A 23,112-nucleotide genomic window follows, 5' to 3' on the forward strand; every position below is an offset into this window, starting at 1 on the left:
ATCTTAAAAAAAAAAGATATTTGTGGGTGCCTGAGTAGCTCAGCCGGTTAAGCATCTGCTGTCTGTCTTCGGTTTAGGTCATGATCCCAGGGTCCTGGGATTGAGTCCTGCACTGGGCTCCCTGCTCAGCAGGGAGTCTGCTTCTCCCTCTGCCGCTCCCCACACTCATGCTCAATCTCTCTCTCTCTCTCCCCCTCTGACTCTTTCTTGCAAAAGTAAATAAATAAAATCTTTAAAAAAAAAAAAGTATATTTGTGATTGCATTTAGAGACCATCTGGATGATCCAGGATAAACTCCTCCTTCGAAGATCTTTAATCACATCTTTTGAAATATAAGCTAATTTTCACTTTTTTGCCATGTCAAGTAATAATCACAGGTCCCGGAGATTAAGATGTAGTCATACCTTTTGGGGGTCTATAATTTAACCCACTCCAAGCACAATAACAGGAGTCTCTAGATATGTGTTTCCAAATTAAAGTAGGGATCTATTTTGAAAGAATGTCCTCCTGTGGAGTAGGACGTGGGAAGGGATGGACATGAGAATAGGGCACTGGTCAACTTCACTGGAGTAGAGAAAGCCTTGATTCTCAGATGAGTAATAGAAGTTAGAAGCTTTGTCATGTAGCCTGTGTATACTAATAAATGTTATGATTGGGAGCCAGTAGAAATGCACAGTCTTGCCCATTGCTACAACATACTACTCCCGAAACTCAGCAGCCTGATGCACTATGAATTTTGTTACTTACTCACCTTGTGATCTGGGGTGTGCAGCTGAGGGAGATGGTGCTCTCTCCATTCTGTTATTTAGGAACTCAGTCTGAGAGATGCTCTGCCACCTTCAAACATGATGCCCAAGCTCACCATGGCTTTCAACAACCGGCTTGTCAATGGAAGGCAGTTAGAGAAGTTCTTATAATTTTCAGTGGTTTATCTTGAAAGAAAGAACATTTCTGAGACAGAATGCTCTCTGAAAAAATACAGTCATCGTTTTTCTTCTATGATTTTCATTGTTGTTCAAATAAAGTGTTCCCATGTGTGGGGCAGGGGTGGGAGAAAATGGCTTCCACTCAAGTTCTGATTTTGGTTGGTCCAGGGTTTTGCAGTTTAATTTTTTAATGAGGACTATAATAAAGTTATAATGACATTTGTTTTAATTATAGTTGAATGACATTACATAATACTGCCTTGTTTTAATTTCATTGTTATACCTTCAAAAAAAAAGAACTTCACTGCTAATGAGAATTGTCTTACCACATTTGAAAATGAATGGTAATATTATGTTTTATATGAAATCTCTGAAAAATGGACTTTTAATTTTTTTACACAGTCATTCTTCAAGAATCAAGATTGTTACATCAGTATACTTGTTGGTACTTTTAATTATACTAATTTTGGACAAAATGAAATTTGACCTTTATAGCACTACCATCAATTTCATAACATTTCCAATCAATTTAATTTTCAATGTAAAGATGTCAAAACAATGATTTCAAGTTTATAGCAAATTGACTGGGATACTGTTACATATTTCAGTGTACCTTAATCAACCTAAAGTTAAGAATCAAATAAGGTCAGGATAACTCTGTGTTTACTTCAGTTTACAAAAAGGCCATCAGGAGATTCTGATCATCTCTCTTTCCCAAATCTGTGTACTGTGAAAAATCTTACTGCAGTTATCAAGTAAAAGGGATGGTCCTGGGATTATGGCCACAACATAGAGATGCATGAAGAATTTTTTTTTTTGAAATACAAAGTATTTTTGCTGAACTATCTTAATAACAATTCATTACCATATCATTAAATAAATTTAATATTAATAATTAAATTAACTAATATAATGTGTATTATTATAGAAAAGAAGCTATTTCATCTTTTATGATTTCCAAGAATATATTTTCCAAGAAGAGAAAAAAGATATTGCCTTACCTCACATAAAACGTGATTATTTGATATTTCATTCATCTTAAATTTTTTTTAAAGATTTTATTTATTTATTTATTTGACAGAGAGAAAGACAGGGAGAGAAGGAACACAAGCAGGAGGAGTGGGAGAGGGAGAAGCAGGCTTCCTGCCAAGCAGAGATCCTGATGTGGGGCTCGATCCCAGGACCCTGGGAGCATGACCTGAGCCGAAGGTAGACACTGAATGACTGAGCCACCCAGGCGCCCTCATCTTAAATTTTTTTTATGCCAATTCAAATGAACATAATACAAGTATTCCAGTAGAAGTGGGAAAAGGGGCTAGCAGCATGAACCCTAGAAAGGGTTTTGTAAGGGGCAGAAATATGAAGACTGGGAATAATTATGTATTATTATTAAATGAAATTATGTAGAACGAGAATCCAGCCATTTTAGAGTACAATTTTTAGCGAACTTCCAGGGAATATCCTTTTTTTGAGTCTATTGACATGCCTGAGAGTCAGGGTGGTTTTGTGTCCCTGAAAAGCCAGAAACTAATATAATTTTTGGGATAGAGAGCCAGAAATCTAATTAGCTTCCAGTCAATTATTTTATTTTTTTTTGCATTATCAAGCTCAAAATATGTACTAAATATAGATCTTCCTCAATTTACTACAGGGTTATGTGGTGACAAACCCACTGTAAGTTGGAAAATATCATGAGTCAAAAGTGAGTTTAATACTTTTAACCTACATGACAACATAGCTTAGTCTAGCTTACCATAAATATGCTCAAACACTTACATTAGCCTACAGTTGGGCAAAACCACCTAACAAAGCCCCTTTAATATTAAAGTGCTGAGTATATCATGTAATTTATTAAATACTGTACTGAAAGTGAAAAACTGAATGATTGTATGAGTACAGAATGATTGTAAGCGTATCGGTTGTTTATCCTCATGATCCTGTGGCTGACTGGGATCTGGGTCTCCCTGCCACTGTCCCACATCCCGAGGGAGTGTCATGGGGCATATTGCTAGCCCAGGAAAAAGACCAAAATTCAAAATTTGAAGTATGGTTTCTACTGAATGTGTATTGCTTTTGCAGTATCGTAAAGTTGGAAAATTGTAAGTTGAATACAAGTTAGGGACATCTCTACTACATTAAGAACTGGGGCTAGAAAGACTAAGTATCTAGTTGAAAACATCAGAGTATATTGGGAGAGATAGGAAACATATTCCGAGATTCATATACACATTGCAGAAAGAGACACTAGTAGAATGTTATGAAAGAATAGAAGAGAGGCTTTCCAGAGGAGATTTCATTTAAATTGAGTAGGTCACACAGTGATCTGGAAGACTGAAAAAATATTCCTCTCTTCAGTCTTCTTGAATAAATTAAAGGATATTCAAAGACTGAAATTTTGTTGTAATGATTTGGATTTCAACTTTCACATGAAATCTACTTTTCAAGTCAATGAGCAATAATTACAAGCCAGCTACGTGTCAGGAACTGTGCTTGGAGTTCATCTCAAGTAGTCTTTGGGGTTAGTTAATCCGAGAGACCAACGAAATTAGAACTGCTTCATAACATAGTATATTATCTGTGGCTATGTAATGTGAAATTAATGAAAAAGGAGGCCATTAGGCTGAGGTGGATCTAATGCTGCGGCAGCCTTTGTAAGCAAACCAAAACACAACCCTGTAAATGCCTCAAGGTTACAAAGTTGAAACCCAAGGACAACCAGTTACTAACAGCCAGCTAGGTTTTAAGCTTTAGCCAATCAAATAATTTTCTCACATTTCCGCGTTTTGTCTTTATATATAAATGTCTCCCCTGGCTTCAGTCTGTGGAGCAGTCCTAACCACTTCCAGTTTTGCACTTGCCAATTTGAATTGATTTTTGCTCAAATAAACTCCCTCAGTTTATCTTCAGCGGTAACACATTGCCACACGTGTAGTAGCTTAAGTGATGTATACTACGACATCTGTATGTACAACTGTGCTGTGTTACTGTTTCTCTAGTGGGAAGTCTGGAAACTGCTTATCTGGGTTTTCTGCTTCAGGGTCTCACCAGGCTATATTCCAGGTGCTGGCTAAGTGTGCAGTATCATCAGAGGCTCCATTAGGGAAAGATCAACTTCCAAGAGTCCTCAGGCTGTGGCAGAATTTGTTTCCTTTGGTCATAGGACTGAGGGTTTCAGTTTTTTACTCCTGACAGCCCTGAGCTTCCAGAGGACGCATGGAGTTCCTTCTCAAGTGGGTTACTCCAACATGGCCATTTACTCCATGGCATACTTCTTGAAAGGTAATAATGGAGATAAAGTAGATCTACCAGCAAGACAGAATCTTGTACATAAAACATGATTATGGGAGTGACCTTCCATCACCTTTGCTGTATTCCATTGATTAGAGGCAGGTCACAAGTTGCACCACACTCAGAGGGAGAGGGTTACGCAGAGGCGTGGATACCAGGAGGTGGGAGTCACGGGCGCCACCTGTATGTATTGTATCTTAGAATTTGGAAAGCTCTGTAGGCACTTAGCTCAGCCTAAGCGTTTAGAAGGTTTTCCTAGAAGAAATGAAAGTTCTATGAATGAGGTTCAGGAAAAAAAAAAAAAAAATAGCAAGCAAACGAAGGCAGGAAGGGCATTCCTGGCAGAGAAAAATAGCTGGAGCAAAAATACTGATGGGCAGACAAGAGCGCGTCAGGAAGGTCCAAGTGAACGGTGAGACGTGGCTCAGGAGGAAGCTAGGGATCAGGTAATGCAGAGCCAGAGATGCTGTGCTGCAGGGCAGGGGAGAAAGACTCTGACCAAAGTATGAGAAGTGATCGGTTTGTAAAAACTCGAGTCAATAAGATCACTTAGGAAGAGAGTTCAGTGATCCTGTCAGAGGTAATGGCCTGAATTAGGACCAGGACAGTGGAAATGAAGGAAAACAAAGAGATGGGCAAACCTTTAGGGAATGATAACAGGAAATCAAAGTGTGTTGATTAGTTACATTCAGAATTCAGGGAAAATGAGGTGTCTGACTTCCTTTTAGTTTTCTGCCTTGTATATAGGATAAATTATAGAGACAGCCTTAGACTAAGAATGCTGTTTTTTTAAAAATTTTAATAGATTTTCTTTTTTGCCAATTTAAGTTACATATCTTTGTTTTAGGATTGTCTTCTGTGATTAGGGTTGGGAAAAATCCCTTTGGTAGCCATCTGTTTAATTTGGAGCTACAATTGTCTACCCAGAAGACATATGTTTTAAAAATTAATGTGGAAAAGACATCTTGCTTTTCTTTGCATTGATACAGGTAACTAAGGGGGAGAAAACTCTGGGCTGCTTTTACTTAAAAGGAAGTATTTCCTATCGAGATGTGACCATAATAGTTAGATGAACAGCAGTATAAAATACTTTGACGTAGCTCTCATGTAATACGCTTCCAGTGTTTATGCAGCCAAAGATGTTTTAACATCCACTTTAAAAATTTTTAATTATGAAGCATCTGAAATTTTACAAAGATAACATCACTGACTCGCATGGGCCATAACTAAGATTAAACAGATGTTAACATTATGCTTTATTTACTTCACATCATTCCCTTATTGAAAGAAATAAAACATTATCTTCATCTCAACACCCTCATCCTTCTTTCAGTGCTTGCTCCCAGAGTTAACTCCCAGAGTTAACTTTTACATAAAAAAAAAAGTTGCATATCATAGCTAATTTTTACATATTTTATTGAATATTTATTTCAAAAACCATAAATATTAAATATTCTGTTTTAAAATAATAAATAGTATGATGATGTACTTGTCATTTTGTAATGTGATTTTCTCACTTAACATTGTGGAATGCTTTTTTTTAAATTTTTATTTTATTTATTTTTTTTAATTCCATGTTTTTCTTTAAGTTTCTGTTTGGTTGTGGTTCATTAGGTGATGTCCAAAACTTGATGTGAAGGAGGTAAATTTTTTGAGTCCTTGAATAGTCCACATAACATTTGATTAATATTTTTGTCAAATATAGGATTCTAGGTTGAGGGTAATTTACTCTCAGAACATAAAATCGTCACTCTCATTGCTTCATGAGAAGCCTGAGGCCAGCCTAATTCTGATTCCTTTGCAGATGACTTACTTATTTTTTTATTTTATAAAAATAAATATATAATGTATATATGTATATATAAAATAAATTTATATATATGTGTGTGTATATGTGCATATAAAAATTCCCATCATGTTTTATGTAGATTCTGACTCAGAATGCTATCATGTGTGTCCTGCACATTTATTTAGTCATTTGCTACTAAAATCATTAGCCACAGAAAAGGTAAAATTTTTATACTATTTTTCTAAGAAGTCTTTGTACATGTCTCCTGTGTACATGTGTTAGAATTTTGGAGTTTAAATTCCTTGTTATAGAATATCTATATTGTAGGACATGCATATCTTCAACTTGTCTAGAAATTCATAACACTTTACCTAAGCTTCATGAATATAAATGAGTTCCCATCTCCCACATCTTCACCAATGCTTGTTATTATCAGACTTATAAAAGTTTTATCATCTTATGAATGTGAAATAGCATCCCATTGTTATTACCATTTTATTTTTACCTGAAGACTCATGAGACCAAACATCCTGTAATGTATTTCTTGACCTTTTGATTTCTTACTCTTGAGAATCTCATGGTCTGTACTTTTTACATTTATTTTAGTTGAGATGTGTGATTTTTTCTTTCTGATTCGCAAGTTACTTATTTATTTATTTATTTATTTATTTATTCATTTATTTATTTATTCATTTTGCAAGCTATTGTTATTTTCTGGACACTAACCCTTTGTTGTCTATAGGCTTTACAGTTTCTCCTTTCTGTGTCTTTTGCTTTCAATTTGTTTATGACGTCTTTTTTTCCTCTTAAGAATTCCCTCCATTGAGATTGTTAAAATGTCCTCCCATATTTCCTTCTGTAGGTTTAGTTTTGCTTTCACCTATGTGTCACTGTTTATTCTGTTGAATGTTAGGGAGCCATCTAAATTTTCTTTGATCATAAGGGGTAGCCATCTCTTTCAGCACAATTCATGGAATAATGCAGACTTTTCCACTGAAACAGGAAGAGGATCTAGTATTTCCTTTCTGTTCCATTAAGCAAATGCCATGCTTTTCAAAAGAATTGTAAGTTCAAAACAAGGTATTCTATCTGATAAGCTGTTTCCTTTAAAGTTGTTGTATTATTTGAGATTTTCTTTGCTGTTATTGGCTATTTACTTCACATTTTAAAAAAGGAACCAGCTTACTACGTTTTAAGGATAACATTTGTGGAGTTAGGTTGGAACTGTTTGGAATTTATGGAGAATATACCATATCTTTTCTTATGTTTTTCAGTATTATTTTACAATTATTGATATGTTTTGCATATGTCATAATTAGAGTAAATATTTTGGTATCATACATGATTCCTCTCTTCTCTCATGCTTTACACATACTGCACCAAAGTTTTCCCTGTTCCTTTGGGCTGTACATAACTACCCCATCACCTTTCTCTTCTCTTTCCTACCACTTCCTCTTAACCTTTAGATCATTCTGCTCCAGCAGAATGGTCTTCTTGCTAAGAGAAGGTGAAAATCATATTCCTCTTTCAGGGATTTTAAAATTTGTGATCCCCTTTGCTTGGAATGCCACCCCTTCTCCCTAGCTGATCTTTCCATAGTTGTGTCTCTCACATCACTCAGGTTTCAGCCTGACTGCCACTGTTATATGTAGGTCTTTCTTCATATTTCTTTGGTACTTCTGTAAATTAAGACACCCTCCCTCATCCTCTAAACATTCATGTCGTGCTTTTCTTAATTTCAGAGTAATTACCACTCACTGACTCCTTTTAGTACACGATAACATTCTCAATATCTAGAACAATGTCTGACTGAGTAGCAACTCAATAAATGTTAGTAGAATAACTGTAAGAATGAGGGCATCTACTCTTAGGTATCATAAAATTGTTATTTTTGACTAGATTTTCTCTCAAGTTATGTTTCATAATTGTTCTTGGAGAATGAAAACATAATCGATGTCTGAAAAATAATAAATCTTTAATAAATATTTAGTCTATACCAGGTGGTGTTCTAAGTAATTTATATTATGAATTCACTGAATCCTCACAACTCTAAATGTAGATACCGGGGTAGGCAGATAGTCTCTCCTCTGCTGTCCTGCCCGCTGTTCCCTTGTGGTGTAGTCAATAAACTTCTGTCTCCTTTAAATGTGTGTATATATCTATATATACACACACCAGTATTATTTTTTTTTTTCAAGTGAGGAACTAAAAAAGGAATTTGTTTATTGAGGGCAAGAGGGTGCAAGCAATATAAAAATCAAAAGCTTATCTGACTTTTCTTTCTCTGCTTCTCAAATGGGGGTTGGATTTTATTTGTGCATTTCTGAGGGTCCCCATCTGCTCATGGAATCCTTTATACAGGGGGAAGCTGTGGGACAGATTCCTAAAGAGACCCTTCAGGAAAACTCTCATTGGGTGGGCGGGAGTGTTGCTCCAGGTTGCCTACTTCTTTCCCTTCTGCTTCATGTATATTACAAAATAGTCATTGCATGCGATGGTGAGCCCAGCAATTAGCGAGAAGAAGCTCTGGAAGCCCACTTTGCCATCTGGGCACTGGTCCAGGTCCTTCATTATTTTGTCTATGGCCAGAGGGTCTTTTTGATTTTCCAAAAATCCAGGGAACTCCTTTTCCATGAGTACTCTCAGGTCCTCCTTTGTTAAGTAGCCTTTATCCCCAGCAAACTTGTGAAATGTGAACATCGTGGTTTCCATGGCGTGCTCCATTTGAGACGGCATTTTGGTGAGGTCTTTTGAAACCTTGGCCCAAGGCGCTGCGGGGACAATTCACACACCAGTATTATTATTACTTCCTCTTAACAGATGAAAACACTGAAGTCAGGGAGTTTTAAAAATGTGCTCTTGGTCATTTAACAGTGGAGTCACTTGAAATCAGTGAAATCACTGCATTCTGGCTCCAGAGCCTGCAGGCCACAACACAGAAAGAGTGGTCTTAACAGTGATTGCTGGTTTTCAGTATGGGAAATAAAATGAGGAAATAGCTGGAAAATTTTCAAATGAGAAGACTAGTAAGAATAAGTGAATGCTGGGGAGCCTGGGCAGCTCAGTCGGTTAAGCGTCTGCCTTCAGCTCAGGTCATGATCTCAAGGTCCTGGGATCTAGCTCCACATCAGGCTCCCTGCTCAGCGGGGAGTCTGCCTCTCCTTCTCCATCTGCCCCTCCCCCAGCTTATGCTCTCTCTCATGCAAAAATAACTAAATAAAATCATAAAGAGAATAAGTGAATGCATATTCATGTACTTATGTGTGACAGTTAGCTTTTCCATATCCCCTTAATGATCTCTTTTACATTTTTATAAAAGAGAAATAATAGGAAAAATTATATCTTTGAGAAAATACATCATTAATGTACTCTACAATTCGTAGTCTCCTATTTTTCTTACAAAAACTTCACTATCATGGGATACCTATTTGCCATTTTATTTTATACTTGAAATGTTAAACAATACTCTATGCATTAAGATTTCCTCTATGTATTTGGAGGTGCTTGGGGGGCTCAGTCAGTTAAGCATCGACTCTTGATTTGGGCCCAGGTCACAATCTCAGGGTCATGAGATTGAGCACTACATGGGGCTTCACGCTCAGCAGGGAGTCTGCTTGAGATTCTCTCTCTCCCATTCCCTCTCCCTCTACCCCTCCATCTGCTCCTACATGCGTGCACGCTCATGCACTCTCACCCTCTCTCGCAAATACATAAATAAATATTAAAAAAATGATTTCCTCTGTGTATTTGATATCAATTTTTTCTTAAGGAGCATAGTAACTCCTATTGACTATATTCACTGGTTTCAACTCCAGAGATAATTCCTTATATTTCTCCATATATTAGCTGCATTAAATAATCTATAGTATCCAGACCAGTCATTTCTCTGTGACATCTTCTTTTCCTTGCAGGTCTTTAAAACCTTCTCTCATTGGGCCCAACTTGTCTGGCCATCTTTGTCCCCACTAATTCCCCACACCCATGTTTTTTTTTTTTCTGTATTCAACCCAGTCTACTTACTTTTCCAGAAACACATCTTATACGTTTTAACCTCTGTGACTATACTGAAATCTTTTATCTCATTGGTATGGCTTTGCCATTCTTACTCCCTTGCAGCTATTTGAATTGTATTAGTCTTTAAAAACCCAGTCATGTTCTACATCTCTTCCATGAAAGCATGTCTCTACTCTATCTGGATAACAAAGTGATGCTGCTAGGAAAAACAGTCACTGGTATTGTAACAGCGCTGTATGATGACAGATGGTAGCTACACTGGCAGTGAGCTCAGGGTGAAGTATAGACTTGTGGAATCACTATGCTGTATACCTGAAACTAATGTAACATTGTGTGTCAACTATACTTCAGTAAAAAAAAAAAAAAGAAAGTTATGCTATCACATATAGGGGTGCACACGGAAGGACTGGCAAAAATATCAGCAGTATTTCAAACAGGTTCCTTTACTGTCACTGGTTACTCATATTACCTTACTCACATTCTGTGCTTTCTATGCACAGGCCTTTCTCTATATTTTCTAATATCGCTCATTGAATGAAATCACCAACAACAATACTAGCCAAAAATACAGAGTGAAAATGCTTTATTGTAACAGGAAAGTATTATCTTTTTGAATTAGTGCTTTCATTTTCTTTGGGTAAATACCCAGTAGTGGAATTACTAGATCATATGGTATTTCTATTTTTAAATTTTTGAGCAATCTCTTTACTGTTTTCCATAATAGTTACACCAATATAGTGACAGATGGTGACCACATTTACCATAGTAAACATTGAGTAATGTATAGAATTGTCGAATCACTATGTTGTACACCTGAAACTAATATAACATTGTATGTCAACTATAGTTCTATTAAAAAAGATACAGGGAGAAATCTTTTATAGATAAATTTTTTTCCCAGGAGGTGTCTGTGGTTGTTTACTGTAGTTTCAGATTTAGTCTCAACTTATATCTTTTACTTTCCTTTTTTTTTTTTTTAAAGATTTTGTTTATTTATTTGACAGAGAGAGAGAGAGAGGGCGAGAAAGGGAACACAAGCAGGGGGAGTGGGAGAGGGAGAAGCAGGCTTCCTGCCAAGCAGGGAGCCCAATATGGGACTCGATCCCGGGACTCCAGGATCACGACCTGAGCCGAAGGCAGATGCTTAACTGAAACACCTAGGTGCCTTATCTTTTACTTTCAGTTGAGTCTTCTCCATTAGCTTCCTTGGAGGGGGCAATATATTGCTGGTTTTGCTGATTCTCCCCATTCCCCCCTCCCTCCCACTCACACATCCATCTGAGGCCCCTAAATCCAAGTCTGTGGGTGAGATGCTCTTTCTTTCACAAAACACTTCTGTCTCAGTTTAGCATTTGGTTGTCTTCTGCCTGTTTCTTGTACTAAACTACAAGCCAATATCTCTCCTCTAGAATCATTGTATACAGAGGCAATGTGTATAATATGATGGAAGCAGATGATCTGAGTTTAAGTTGTGGTCATGTGATTTTAGCCTCATATTTCTTATCTATAACTAATGTATACCTTACATAGATATGGACTGATATGTGCTCCCAATGAAGTAAGTACATAAAAGCACTTTATGAAATATGAAAAATTAAAATGTTAACTGATTTGAAATATTAGCCTGTCTTCTTTAGAAAAGTCTGTAGAAGAACCATGAGAGACTATGGACCCTGAGAAACAAACTGAGGGTTTTAGAGGGGAGGGGGAGGGGGGATGGGTTAGCCTGGTGATGGGTATTAAAGAGGGCATGTACTGAATGGAGCACTGGGTGTTATATGCAAACAATGAATCATGGAACACTACATCAAAAACTAATGATGTAATATATGGTGATTAACATAACATAATAAAATTAAAAAAAAAAAGAAAAGTCTGTAGCACAAACTTCCCTGGTTTTCATTCTTTCCATTTATACATAATTTTATGCATATCTTTGACATATAGTATATATGGATTAGATCCTTCTTGCACCAAAAAAGAGAGAAGTGCAATAAATATGCAATTAGATGCAAAACTGTGCCTGATGCCAGCCTTTGATTTGGTTAAGGGAGGTTTTTTCCTCAGTGCTTATCAATATTTTTTTGGTGATGTTTTTGCATATGTCTTTAGTGGAAAAGTCTCTTGAGAAGTACACATCAAGTGGCCTGCCAGCCCTATATCTTTCCACAATCCCTCAGCAATGCCATTTTGCCTGAATTGCTAGTAGATTGCATTCACAAAGAATTTCCTCCATCCTGCCTGCAGGTGGTTATTAAACTACACCTTGCCATTTGCCAGTGGCTGGACATCCTGCCAACTTTCATTCTTAATATAGGTCTAGCCCAACAGAGTTTTATTGAACATCCTTGATTGCATTCATGCAGGAATGTATTCCATAATGTTCTTGTTGACAGTCCTACTCAGGATTTACTGACCCTTCGGATTTATAGAGGAAGTTGTAGATACACCATATGATAATCACTTTCCTGTTTACTGGTATTGTAGTGCTGATTTTAAAATACTTTAAAATTTTCAACTGTTGATGACTGAAATTTCAATTGTATAGATTAGTGTTAGAATAAAAGATTATATCCATCATTGTCTTATGTGAAAAAAAATTGCCAGAGATATACTGATATTTTGTTTGAGGTTCCTCAAATTTGAATCTCAACTGGACATTATAAAATATTGGAAAGGAGGGGGACAATGGGGAGAATTATGCTTTATTCATTCCTAGTTACCTTTCCCACTGTGTACAACATATTGTAGCTACCATCTGTTCAGTATTAAGAGTAAGGATACCCATTATGGATGAAGCTGAAAAAATATACAGTGAATAAAAATCAAGATATCCAATTCACATTGTATATTGTTAGTTAGTGAAATTTATTTCCAAAAAGCATCATTTTAGAAAAGTCTAATTATATTGTTATTCTAAACATTATCAGCTTTATTGTTATTAAATGAGAAATCATAACTGACAGAACCCTCTTTTTAATCGAATGCTTTTGTTACAGAATATCTTGTTGCAATTCATGAGAATTATTTGTATAAATTGTCTGTTCCTAATATATTATAAAGCCTTGTTTTTCACGTAAGAGATTTGTTGCAGAAAAACACAACACAGTTGTGTTCATGGAGGATACTTCAACACAGTTAAAGATGATTTTGTATGGGTGACTTTAAATAATAATCAGGAAAACTATGACTGTTTGTGTGAAAACTACATCTGCTTTCCTAAATATATAAATTGTATAGATAACCACTAATATAGTATCTTTTATGGCATTTATTTTCTATGTGTTCTAGTGACTACTGTTTTGTCAAGGTTTACCACAACAATTTTGGAATTGCGATATGCAACATGGCACATGTCTCTTTTACGCAGTTACCCGGTGAATTGTGTGGGTGGAAACTGGGTGTTATAAAAAAAAGCAAAAACAAAAACACCCCAAAAAACAAAAACAAAAAAACCACACACACACACACACAACAGAGAGAGGGATTATCGACTCTGTTCATTACCAACTGTGAACAGCTGCACGGGGAAGCTGAAAGCCAGTCGGCCTGCCGAGCGCTTCTCTGAGACTAAAGCCATTTGAAGCCAGGTCGGAAGCCGCGGGTGGCTGAGGTGTCTTGTCTAGACAGCAGGGATCTCTGCACAGCTCTTCAAGGAGTGGGCACAGCACTTTATAGAGAGAAAGTCCTTCCAGAGTTCTTGGCACAGTTTCATGGCATGTTTCTTTTATGTATGAACACTACATCAAAAACTAATGATGTAATGTATGGTGATTAACATCACATAATAAAGAAAAAAAAATTTAAAAAAATGAGTAAAGAGAAATAAAACAAAAGTAAATAATAGGATGTTTAGAGAATGGAGTAGAATGCTATACACATCTAAGTTTCAAGAACTGTAAGAAAACATGGTGACATTCCCGAACACCCCATTTTATAGCTAAGTACACAGATGTCCAGAGTAGGTGAATAAACCGCATCAGATCGCACAGTTAGATCATAAGAGATCTGTACTTTGTATCCAAATTTCCAGTGTCCATATTCAATACCTTTTCCAGGTGTATTATTAAATCCTTGCTACTCAAGATGTTGTCGGCAGACCAGTGGCATCGGTATCATCTGTCAGTTTTCTAGAAATGTAGAATCCCAGCCTCCTTCATAGAATTAGAACTAGCATTTTAGCAAGATTCTCCATGTGATGTTTATGTTGTATTAAATCATTAAGGATATGTTTATGTGTGATAAAGGTGGAAAATTGTGCGATATGTACAGTGGAAAATACTCCTTAGATCTTTCACCCATTATAATATTCATCCCATTCTATTGTTAAAGATATTCATTTGTTTGATTTTAAAAGATCCCTTTTTTATTTTATTTTATTTTATTTTATATTATTTAAGATTTTATTTATTTATTTGACAGAGAGAGCAAGAGAGCACAAACGGGGAACAGTAAAGGGAGAAGGAAAAGCAGGCTCCTAGCTGAGCAGGGAGCCCGATGCGGGACTTGATCCCAGGACCCCAGGATCATGACCTGAGCCAAAAGCAGACACTTAACCATCTGAGCCACCCAGGTGCCCCAAAAGATCCTCTATTTTAATATAGTAATTTCAGCTTTTAGATAAATAAAAATACAGTATTCCTGTTTTTCAGTAAGTATAATTGTAACTTTATAGAAAGGACCTATACTGCCACAACTTTTAGTTTCTGATCCCCAAAATAAACATGTATTAACAACACACTTTAATTACTAGCTTTCATATGAAAAATACAAACACATGTTTATTATTTCATTTTCTGTTGTTTCTACTACTTTAAGAGGTAAAGATTGAAATTAGTTATATCAGTAGGAAATAGTTAAAATAAAATTCATTGTTATTAACTCATTCAACAAATATTAATGGAGTGTATACAGTATGTTAGGCACTGTGCTAGATACTAAGTTTATTAGGGGCTAATTGAGACTATTTTATTTTACACAAGATTCTACAAAATGATATAATTTGCACTGTATATTAGCTTGTTTACTGATTTATCATAGTTCACAAATTATTATAATTGGAAATGAAATGCAAACATTACCTTGATTTTTTAAAGATACTCTGTCTCTAGTCATAATTATTGGCACGGTGTTGGTCCATAGTAGCCATATGACATATGAATATCAAATTTACTATTTTGTCTCTTCATCATGTTCCTTGACATAGAATTCATGATTTTAGAGACTTACAGTTTTTCCCAAAAGTTACTCAAGATTAGGTAATCAATTATATCTGAAACATCCAGTTATATTCTTTCAGTCATACAATTTTGAAACACCACAAAGATTATTTACAAATTATGTCATTTTAGTCTCTTTAAAGTAGGGTTTTTCAAATTTTATAATTACCAGAAAGCTTTTTAAAATTCACATCCTTGGACTATGACTAGATTAAAAGTTGCTAAATCTTCATTGGTAAGTCTTCAGAAGAGTCTGTACTTTGGCAATCTTTTCAGTTTATTTCTGTATACAACTGATGGTGGAGACCCATTGGGACAAACAGACTAGAACATTTCAGATCAAGACATGATATAACTTCAGTTTCTTGAATACCTATTGGTGAGACAAGGTGGATGAAACTGAGACTACAGCATTATTATGGTCTGTGATTTATCATTGAAATGCCTAAAACTTTATGTAACTATTAGAGGACATTAAGAAAGTAATTCTAAAATAAATTAGGAGAGTGAATGTGCATTTGCAGAAGAGTTAAGTCTAATGATACATTTCTTTTTGAGTGAAACCAGGAAGGGGCTATGAGTAAGAAGACCCTGATTTTAGAGTTTCAATAACAAAATTTCTCATTTAGGAGCTCTTAGACAGAGAAGACTATGATACCAGCTTATGTAAATATATGGGTTTTTTTTTGTTTTTGTTTTTGCTTATTCTCAGTATCCGGTTACTCTTTCAGTCTGCCCAGTGGCAGCCATGCAAAACTGTGACCTTGAAATTTGACTTAATTTCCCCTTGTTTTCTCCATCTAACATTTATTCCCTAAGAATGTTCATTGTATCCCAGTGCTCCCAAATCCTGGTGAACCCTCCTAATCCCAGCAGTAACATCTGGTCTCCAAATACTCTATAGAGAAATTTCTGTCATGTTTTTTCCTGCAAGGAATAGAAGCTTCATGTCTCTTTTCCTCAGCTTGCAAGATGCCAGTAGTAGATGGACTAAAGTGTTTGGGGAGTGATGTAGAAAGTGCTGGAGGACAGGTTCCAGGTTCCATTTATAACTCTGACTTTTAGTGTCAAAATCCTCGTAACCCCAGAGTAAGAATAGATGCTTTGAAACACAGGGTGTTTTTAGTATTATTTTCTCTAATTAAAACATGTGAGCAGGTGTCTAGAGTTCATCCTGTGTAGCAATACAGCCAGGTCATATATTGGTAAGATAGGAGTAACAACAGAGAAAACCAAAGGGCTACTCCACAACAGACTGTTTATAACAAGGTTATAAGATGGAACACACTGATTCTTTTATTTTGATGACATTTTATCTTGTGCATCAATATTTTGGAGAGAAACGTAGGTAGAATCCTGAATCCATAAGATGTGTGAATCCATAAGAATCCACAAGATGTGTGGTGTACTGGCTTAAAAATTCCTAGTCAAGTGTATAGATCAGTCTTGTTACTAACAGTTTTGCTGCTTTATTGTTTTGGTACCTAAAAAGTAAGGATCTTTTTCTACATTTTTTAGGAATGAAAAATGATAATGTTCATGCCAAATGTGGTCTTCATGTTGAAAACAAAGGCAAGAGTAAATGAAGGGATAATAATAATATAAAAGTAAGATTTGCCATGGCTAATCTGCAGGAATTGTTCTAATTGTGGATAATCTGGCATTATTGCATAGAAAAATCAGACAAAATTTACTTATCTCCAGGTTCAAATACCAGTTCCTTAAATTAGTAAGGGGCTTGCTTTTTGATGAACAAAGTGATGCGTATACAAATAATGGCTCATGGTGTTGGCATAATCAAATGTCCCTTTTCATTCAAAATCTGTCATTTAATAGAAGTTTGAAGACAAGCCAAGTACAATATAAATAGACCAAGTGGGTACAAAAACCTGTTCTGTGCTTGGAAAAGGTGTGGAACATCTGTTCAAAATAGAAAGCACTGGTTCACTGACTTAATTGGAGGTGTCCCAGATGCTAAATTTTAGGATTTTTTTTCTGCTTCAACAGTTGATCTGTTTTTCCTCTCAGGTTTTTGTAATTAAAAATGCAAAATTTGTATGAACTTGACTTTTGTGAGGCCAAGAACTTTTTTGTACGATGTGGATCATTTCCTTTTATGCCAAAAGAAAAAAATCTATAGTGTTTTTAATACAAATAGTCTCAAGAAAGTATTCTGAATATAGTAATAAATCACTTTATGAAACATTCATTTATGCCTGTGAGTTAACAACACCATCTTTTCCATAAAAAGCTGTTATGACCTGAACTTGTTAGAAACCCAGAACAATTATATAAAAATGACAGAAAATATATTTTTTTAAGATTTTATTTATTTGACAGAGAGAGAGAGAGAGACAGCTAGAGATGGAACACAAGCAGGGGGAATGGGAGAGGGAGAAGCAGGCTCCCGGCTGAGCAAGGAGCCTGATGTGAGGCTCAATCCCAGGACCCTGGGATCATGACCTGAGCCGAAGACAGACGCTTAAAGACTGAGCCACCCAGGTGCCCCTAAAAATGACAGAAAATATTTTAACACTTATCATAGTAGAGCAAAACCAAAAACTATCAAAACAGGACATAATTGATTCATCTGCAGAAACAGTTTCTTGTGATCTTGTGTTTCTTTATTTTTGCACTTGAGAAGAAAGCACATTCCAATGATGAATAAAAAAAATAAATATTGAGCTTCTATTTGCTGACACCACTGAGAAAAATAATAGAAGCCATCATGGTAACATCATGGAATAGATAGCACCCCAGGGCTAACAACAGATCTCTAACAATGTCAGATGAAACCTTCCAGTTGACCCTGCATGATCACATTTCACAATATAAGTACCTGATAAGAATATCAAACAATCAACAACAACTTCTAGACTTACTTTCTTAGTTATGGAGTGAAAAACTCCACTTCAAATACTCCTGGGTGGAAGAATGTTCCCTTCTTCAGTATACTCGAAAAGTACTGAGAAGGGGACTGGGAAACCTTACCTCAAAAAGCATTTGGTGAATTATTAAAATTTAACTTAATTTCTGGGGTAAGAGTCTGGCTTTAGAGAAAGCAATTCATTGTTGAAAATGAGTATAATAAAATGACATTGGATTTTTGTAAGAATCGCTATTGTTATTTTTGATAATATTTTAGAGTTAAAGCTCAGAAATTTCTCATTCACCTATTGTTCCAATTCAGTAATTCTATATGACACAGCTTCTTATTCTTTAAAAATTTACTTAATTAATGAATGAAAAGGTATTAAGAAGGACCTGTTGATTCCATAAAACTATTAGTTTCTGGATAGTAATACAGCTTTGACCCCACAGTAATACAGCTTTGACCCCACTGAATATAAATTCAGTTATAGAAATTTGCTTTGTGTGTGTATGTTTACACAATAATTATTCATTTCCTTACATATCTAATCCCCTATTGTAAAAATTGAAGTTTTCTAGAAACCCCCAAAATCTTGCTCTCTTACTTAGTCTCATTATTAAGCAACAATATGTCTCTGAATCTTTAAAATAGATGCATTTTCATGGATAACTGATAGATTTCCTTCTAGATACTTGTATTTTTCTCGCTGTTCTGCCATATGTCTACAAACCTGGTTATTATTTCCAGAAGAAAGATCACTTTTTTACATGGAAACTTGAAAATGCATCAGTGATGTTGACTAAAGGTTGTTTTTGATTTGCTTATTCATTTAAGTTTTTGAAGCCTGCACATTTCCTTTCAATAACGAGTGAAGGTCCATGCATTAGAAATTTACCACTTTCTTGGTCTTTTTCCTTGCCTGCCTAGTCACTCCTCAGTCTCCAGTCCAAGGCAACATTGAATGTGAAATATCTCAGGTGTCTCTCAGCCACACCTCTGGCACCAGCTGCTGAATGCAGAATTTCTGTGGTCTCTGCCTCATTACTTGGGGCACTACACTTGATCCACCTTTTCTGCTATAATTCACCTACTTGACATTTCCTTGCCTAGAATGTGTAATGTCCCCTTACCCATGAAATTATGGTAAATATTGCTTGCATGAGATGTCGAGAAGCACCAGTTCAGATTTGTATCCCGTATGATATCATAAGGATATTGCTTTGGAATTCACAGAAGAAATCCTCTGTGTAGGTGTGAATTAAAAGCAATGTTGAATAAATACAACCTGCACATTGCATTATAATTTAATTTCAGAAGTGAGAACTGAATTTGTGACTAAGCTGAAGATAAGACACACTCTTTCTCTTAAGACCAGTGCTCAGATTCAAGAACAGGGAAATGGAAGAGAAATGAAGAGCATCAGTATTTTTATAACCATCACAATGAAAGGAGCAGTGGCATTTCGTATCTGGGAAAGCTAGTTATCATCCTTAATAATGAAAGTGAAGGAAGAAATGTAAGTCATAATACCTTTGAAAATTCATAGCTTATGGATATGATGGCTGCAGATTAGCAACTAAAATGTGAATTGATAACATTTTTAATCATTTCACGAATTTATGCTCATAAAGAAAGTTGACTTATTTATAAAGGCAAATAAATGATTCTTACAGAAGCTTGTTATTTCACAGTTGTATGGGAAGGGGTATCTTAATTTGACATTGACCTCAATCTCCTAGTCATATTCCCATGTAATTAACAATAAATATATAGGAAATCAAATAGAGTCTGCCAAATTTGATAATCCGGCAATTCAGCTGTAAACAATGAACTTTTCTTCCTTTGCTCTCATTCAGGAAGTCACATATTTATAACTGAAAGGATTAATAATTCAATCCAACCCCATAATTGACTTGCTTGATTCATAAAATTCACTCATAATCAAATGTACGTAATAAATAGTAATCTCGTGTTATATTGCATTAACTATTATTGATTCTTGCACTGATGATTTTGCCAAGTGCTAATCAATGTATTGATTTTTTAGAAGAGCCATAAATAACTTTCTTTCCTGTAATAATAAAATGTTTCATTAAGGACATTTAGCTGCTATTCTTATATGTTAGAGGAGTACCATATCCACTTTTATTATTCTTTGCTTTGTATACCAGTAAAACATGTAAATTCATAGTGATTTTGATTATTTAAATATTATTCTGTTTATAAAATTGTTAGAATGCTACTGAATGAATCCTATGAAACATCAGCATAGCCTTTTTTCAGTCTCATTAATTCATTAGAATATGGTTTTTCTGTGTGTAAGGTCCAACATCATGCAAACTGTGTTTAATTACTTCACTACCGAGTTATTGAGATGAAAGAGGAAAATGACTGGACTACATCCTGTATACATTTAGACTTTTTAGTTTTTCTTTTTAGAAGAAAATTCTGTTTAATTATTGAAAACAAATATTTAATGGAAAACTTTTATTTATCAATATCTAAGCTAGGTTTGGCAGAGTACAGATAAGTAATTATTTTTTTAAAGATTTTATTTACTTATTTGACAGAGAGAGAGACAGCAAGAGAGGAACATAAAAGCAGGGGGAGTGGGAGAGGGAGAAGCGGGCTTCCCGCTCCCGATATGGGAGTTGATCTCAGGACCCTGGGATCATGACCTGAGCCGAAGTTAGACGCTTAATGACTGAGCCACCCAGGCGCCCCCAGATAAGTAATTATTAGATCCATGTCCTACCTACTAAGAATGTACAAATCTTAGGGGGGGGCACCTGGGTGGCTCAGTAGGTTAAGCATCTGACTCTTGATTTTGGCTCAGGTCATGATCTCAGGGTCCAGCCCCCTCCTCAGAGCAGTGTCTGCTTGTCTCCGTCTCCCTCTGCCCCTCCCCCTGCTCGTACACACACTCTCTCTCTCATAACTAAATAAAACTTTTAAAAAAAGAATCTATAAATCTAAATGGGATGCAAATTTACATGCATGAAGCAATAGAGAGATGTGAATGCCGTATTTACTAGTAAAGGTGACTATGGGAGTATACTGTACAGTTCTAGGTAGATATCCAGTAAGGAAGCTGTGAACTTTAGAGCCTCACAATCAGATGTATGTGTCCTGGATTTGCTTTTTTTCCCTGTGTGGTCTCAGATAGGTCACTTTACTTGTCTAAATCACTGTTACAATAGTTAACAGTAATCAACTGATTTCATCTAACTTTTTTGTTTGTTGTGAGAACAGATTTAAAAATTTCATGAAAAACATACTGTTAGTCACATACAATGTGTTTGATAAGCATATCTCATTATTAATTATGAAAAAAAATAGAAGAAACAGATAAAATTGTGTCCTCAGGAAAGGCAAGGGAAAAGGAAGAACATTTAAGGTAAATCTTAAAATTGCTGATAGTCAGAGGGAGGATATGGAGAGGGAATGGAAATAAGAATGTTTCATCAAGAACGATATGCTGACTCATCTCTGGATTCTCACATTACCACATGGTAGATATAGCAGCTGTTAAATGAATGACTAATAAAAACAAATGAATTAGGAAAAGACTAGGAAGATAATTTGCCTGTATAATATAATCTTCAGAGGCAAAGCAGTATAGATACTAAAGAGCCCTAGAAGCTCTATACAGGTAAAAGGAAAAGTACAATCTGACAGGCTGACAGAAGATCCCAGACTAGAGAAGAAACCAGTCTAATAGCCATAGTGCAATTGCATTAAACCAAAGCATTTATGCCATACAAGAAAATTTATAATTACTTCATAAGAATGTGATCTTGTAGGATATAATGGATTAAAACAAAAATAACCTAAAGAGGGGCACCTGGCTGGCTCAGTTGTTTAAGTGTCTGCCTTTGGCTCAGGACATGATCTCAGGGTGCTGGGTTCGAGTTCCACAATGGGCTCCTTGCTCAGCAGGGAGCCTGATTCTCCCTCTGCCTGATGCTCCCCCGTTAGTGCTTTCTCTCTCTCTCTCTTTCTAATAAATAAGTAAAATCTTTTTCAAAAATAACCTAAAGAATCAAGAAAATTGTCAGTATTTGATGAGAACAGAAAATTAAAAATGAAAAAAAATGGAGTCAGTATCAGGAGTCAATAATCTATACTCACTTCAAGATAAATGGGATCTATATTTACTTCACTGTAATAAGAGAATTAATAATAGGTCTATATATATATATATATATATATATATATATATATATATATGTAAACTAAGAAACAAATATGGGTTTGGCTAAAACAGACATGGGTGGTTACATGGAACTGGCAGGCATAGCAATCTATCTGTATCATGAATGAAGCTTGGCTCTTTGTTGAGAGTCATTGTAGAACTCTTGGCCAAACAGGTGCTGCATTTTTTCCCCCACAAGTACTATTTGATCATCCTGTCTGAAAAATTTAGCATATGTGATACTAGAAAACCATTAACCTTGCAATAAAGCCAATTTCTCCAGACATTCTTCCCTTGAAATTCAATACATTTCCCCCCTTTATGCTCAGTGAGTTTTAATTTTTATAAGATGCCAGACATAGAGGAAAAAAAAAAGTCCTTTTTGTATCTTTGACAGTAGGGGAGAACTTTAAAGCCAAGCAACCTTTATATTTTCATTTTTTTGGGTGAATGCCAGTTGTAGTCACCGCAGTTTGAGTCTCCATGACAGCTTTGAGGAAGTTTTTTACACCATTGATCCTTCAGTTGGCCAGGCTACTTTGGTTGTAGCTTGGCAGGATTTCCTACCTTTGAGAAAAGAACCCAATTTAATAGCCTTTCCAGCTACTTCTGTGACTCTTCACTCTCTAGAAAGAATTCATCGCCATTCTTGCTTCAAACTGGAAGAACTTTTTCCACTGGAGACCATTCTAAGAAAAGTCCACAAGGAGATGTGTATGGTTTTGTGAGTTCTTAAGAAAGTTGTGAAGGTTCTTTCACTTTTATATGGACAGTATTCAGTAAACATTTAAAAGGAAGGTGACACTTAA

General features: G+C 35.7%; 1 protein-coding gene and 1 pseudogene across 2 annotated transcripts in view; one reads left to right on the forward strand and one right to left on the reverse strand.

The window, feature by feature from the left end:
- The window catches only part of GALNTL6 (polypeptide N-acetylgalactosaminyltransferase like 6), a 1,190,952-nt gene that overhangs the window by 135,794 nt on the left and 1,032,046 nt on the right, over positions 1–23,112 (forward strand). The gene's annotated exons all lie outside the window — the stretch shown is intronic.
- LOC118538862 (protein S100-A10 pseudogene) lies at positions 8,420–8,739 on the reverse strand (annotated as a pseudogene).

The sequence above is a fragment of the Halichoerus grypus genome, chromosome 3 (assembly GCF_964656455.1).
Source record: "Halichoerus grypus chromosome 3, mHalGry1.hap1.1, whole genome shotgun sequence".
NCBI classification, from domain to species: domain Eukaryota; kingdom Metazoa; phylum Chordata; class Mammalia; order Carnivora; family Phocidae; genus Halichoerus; species Halichoerus grypus.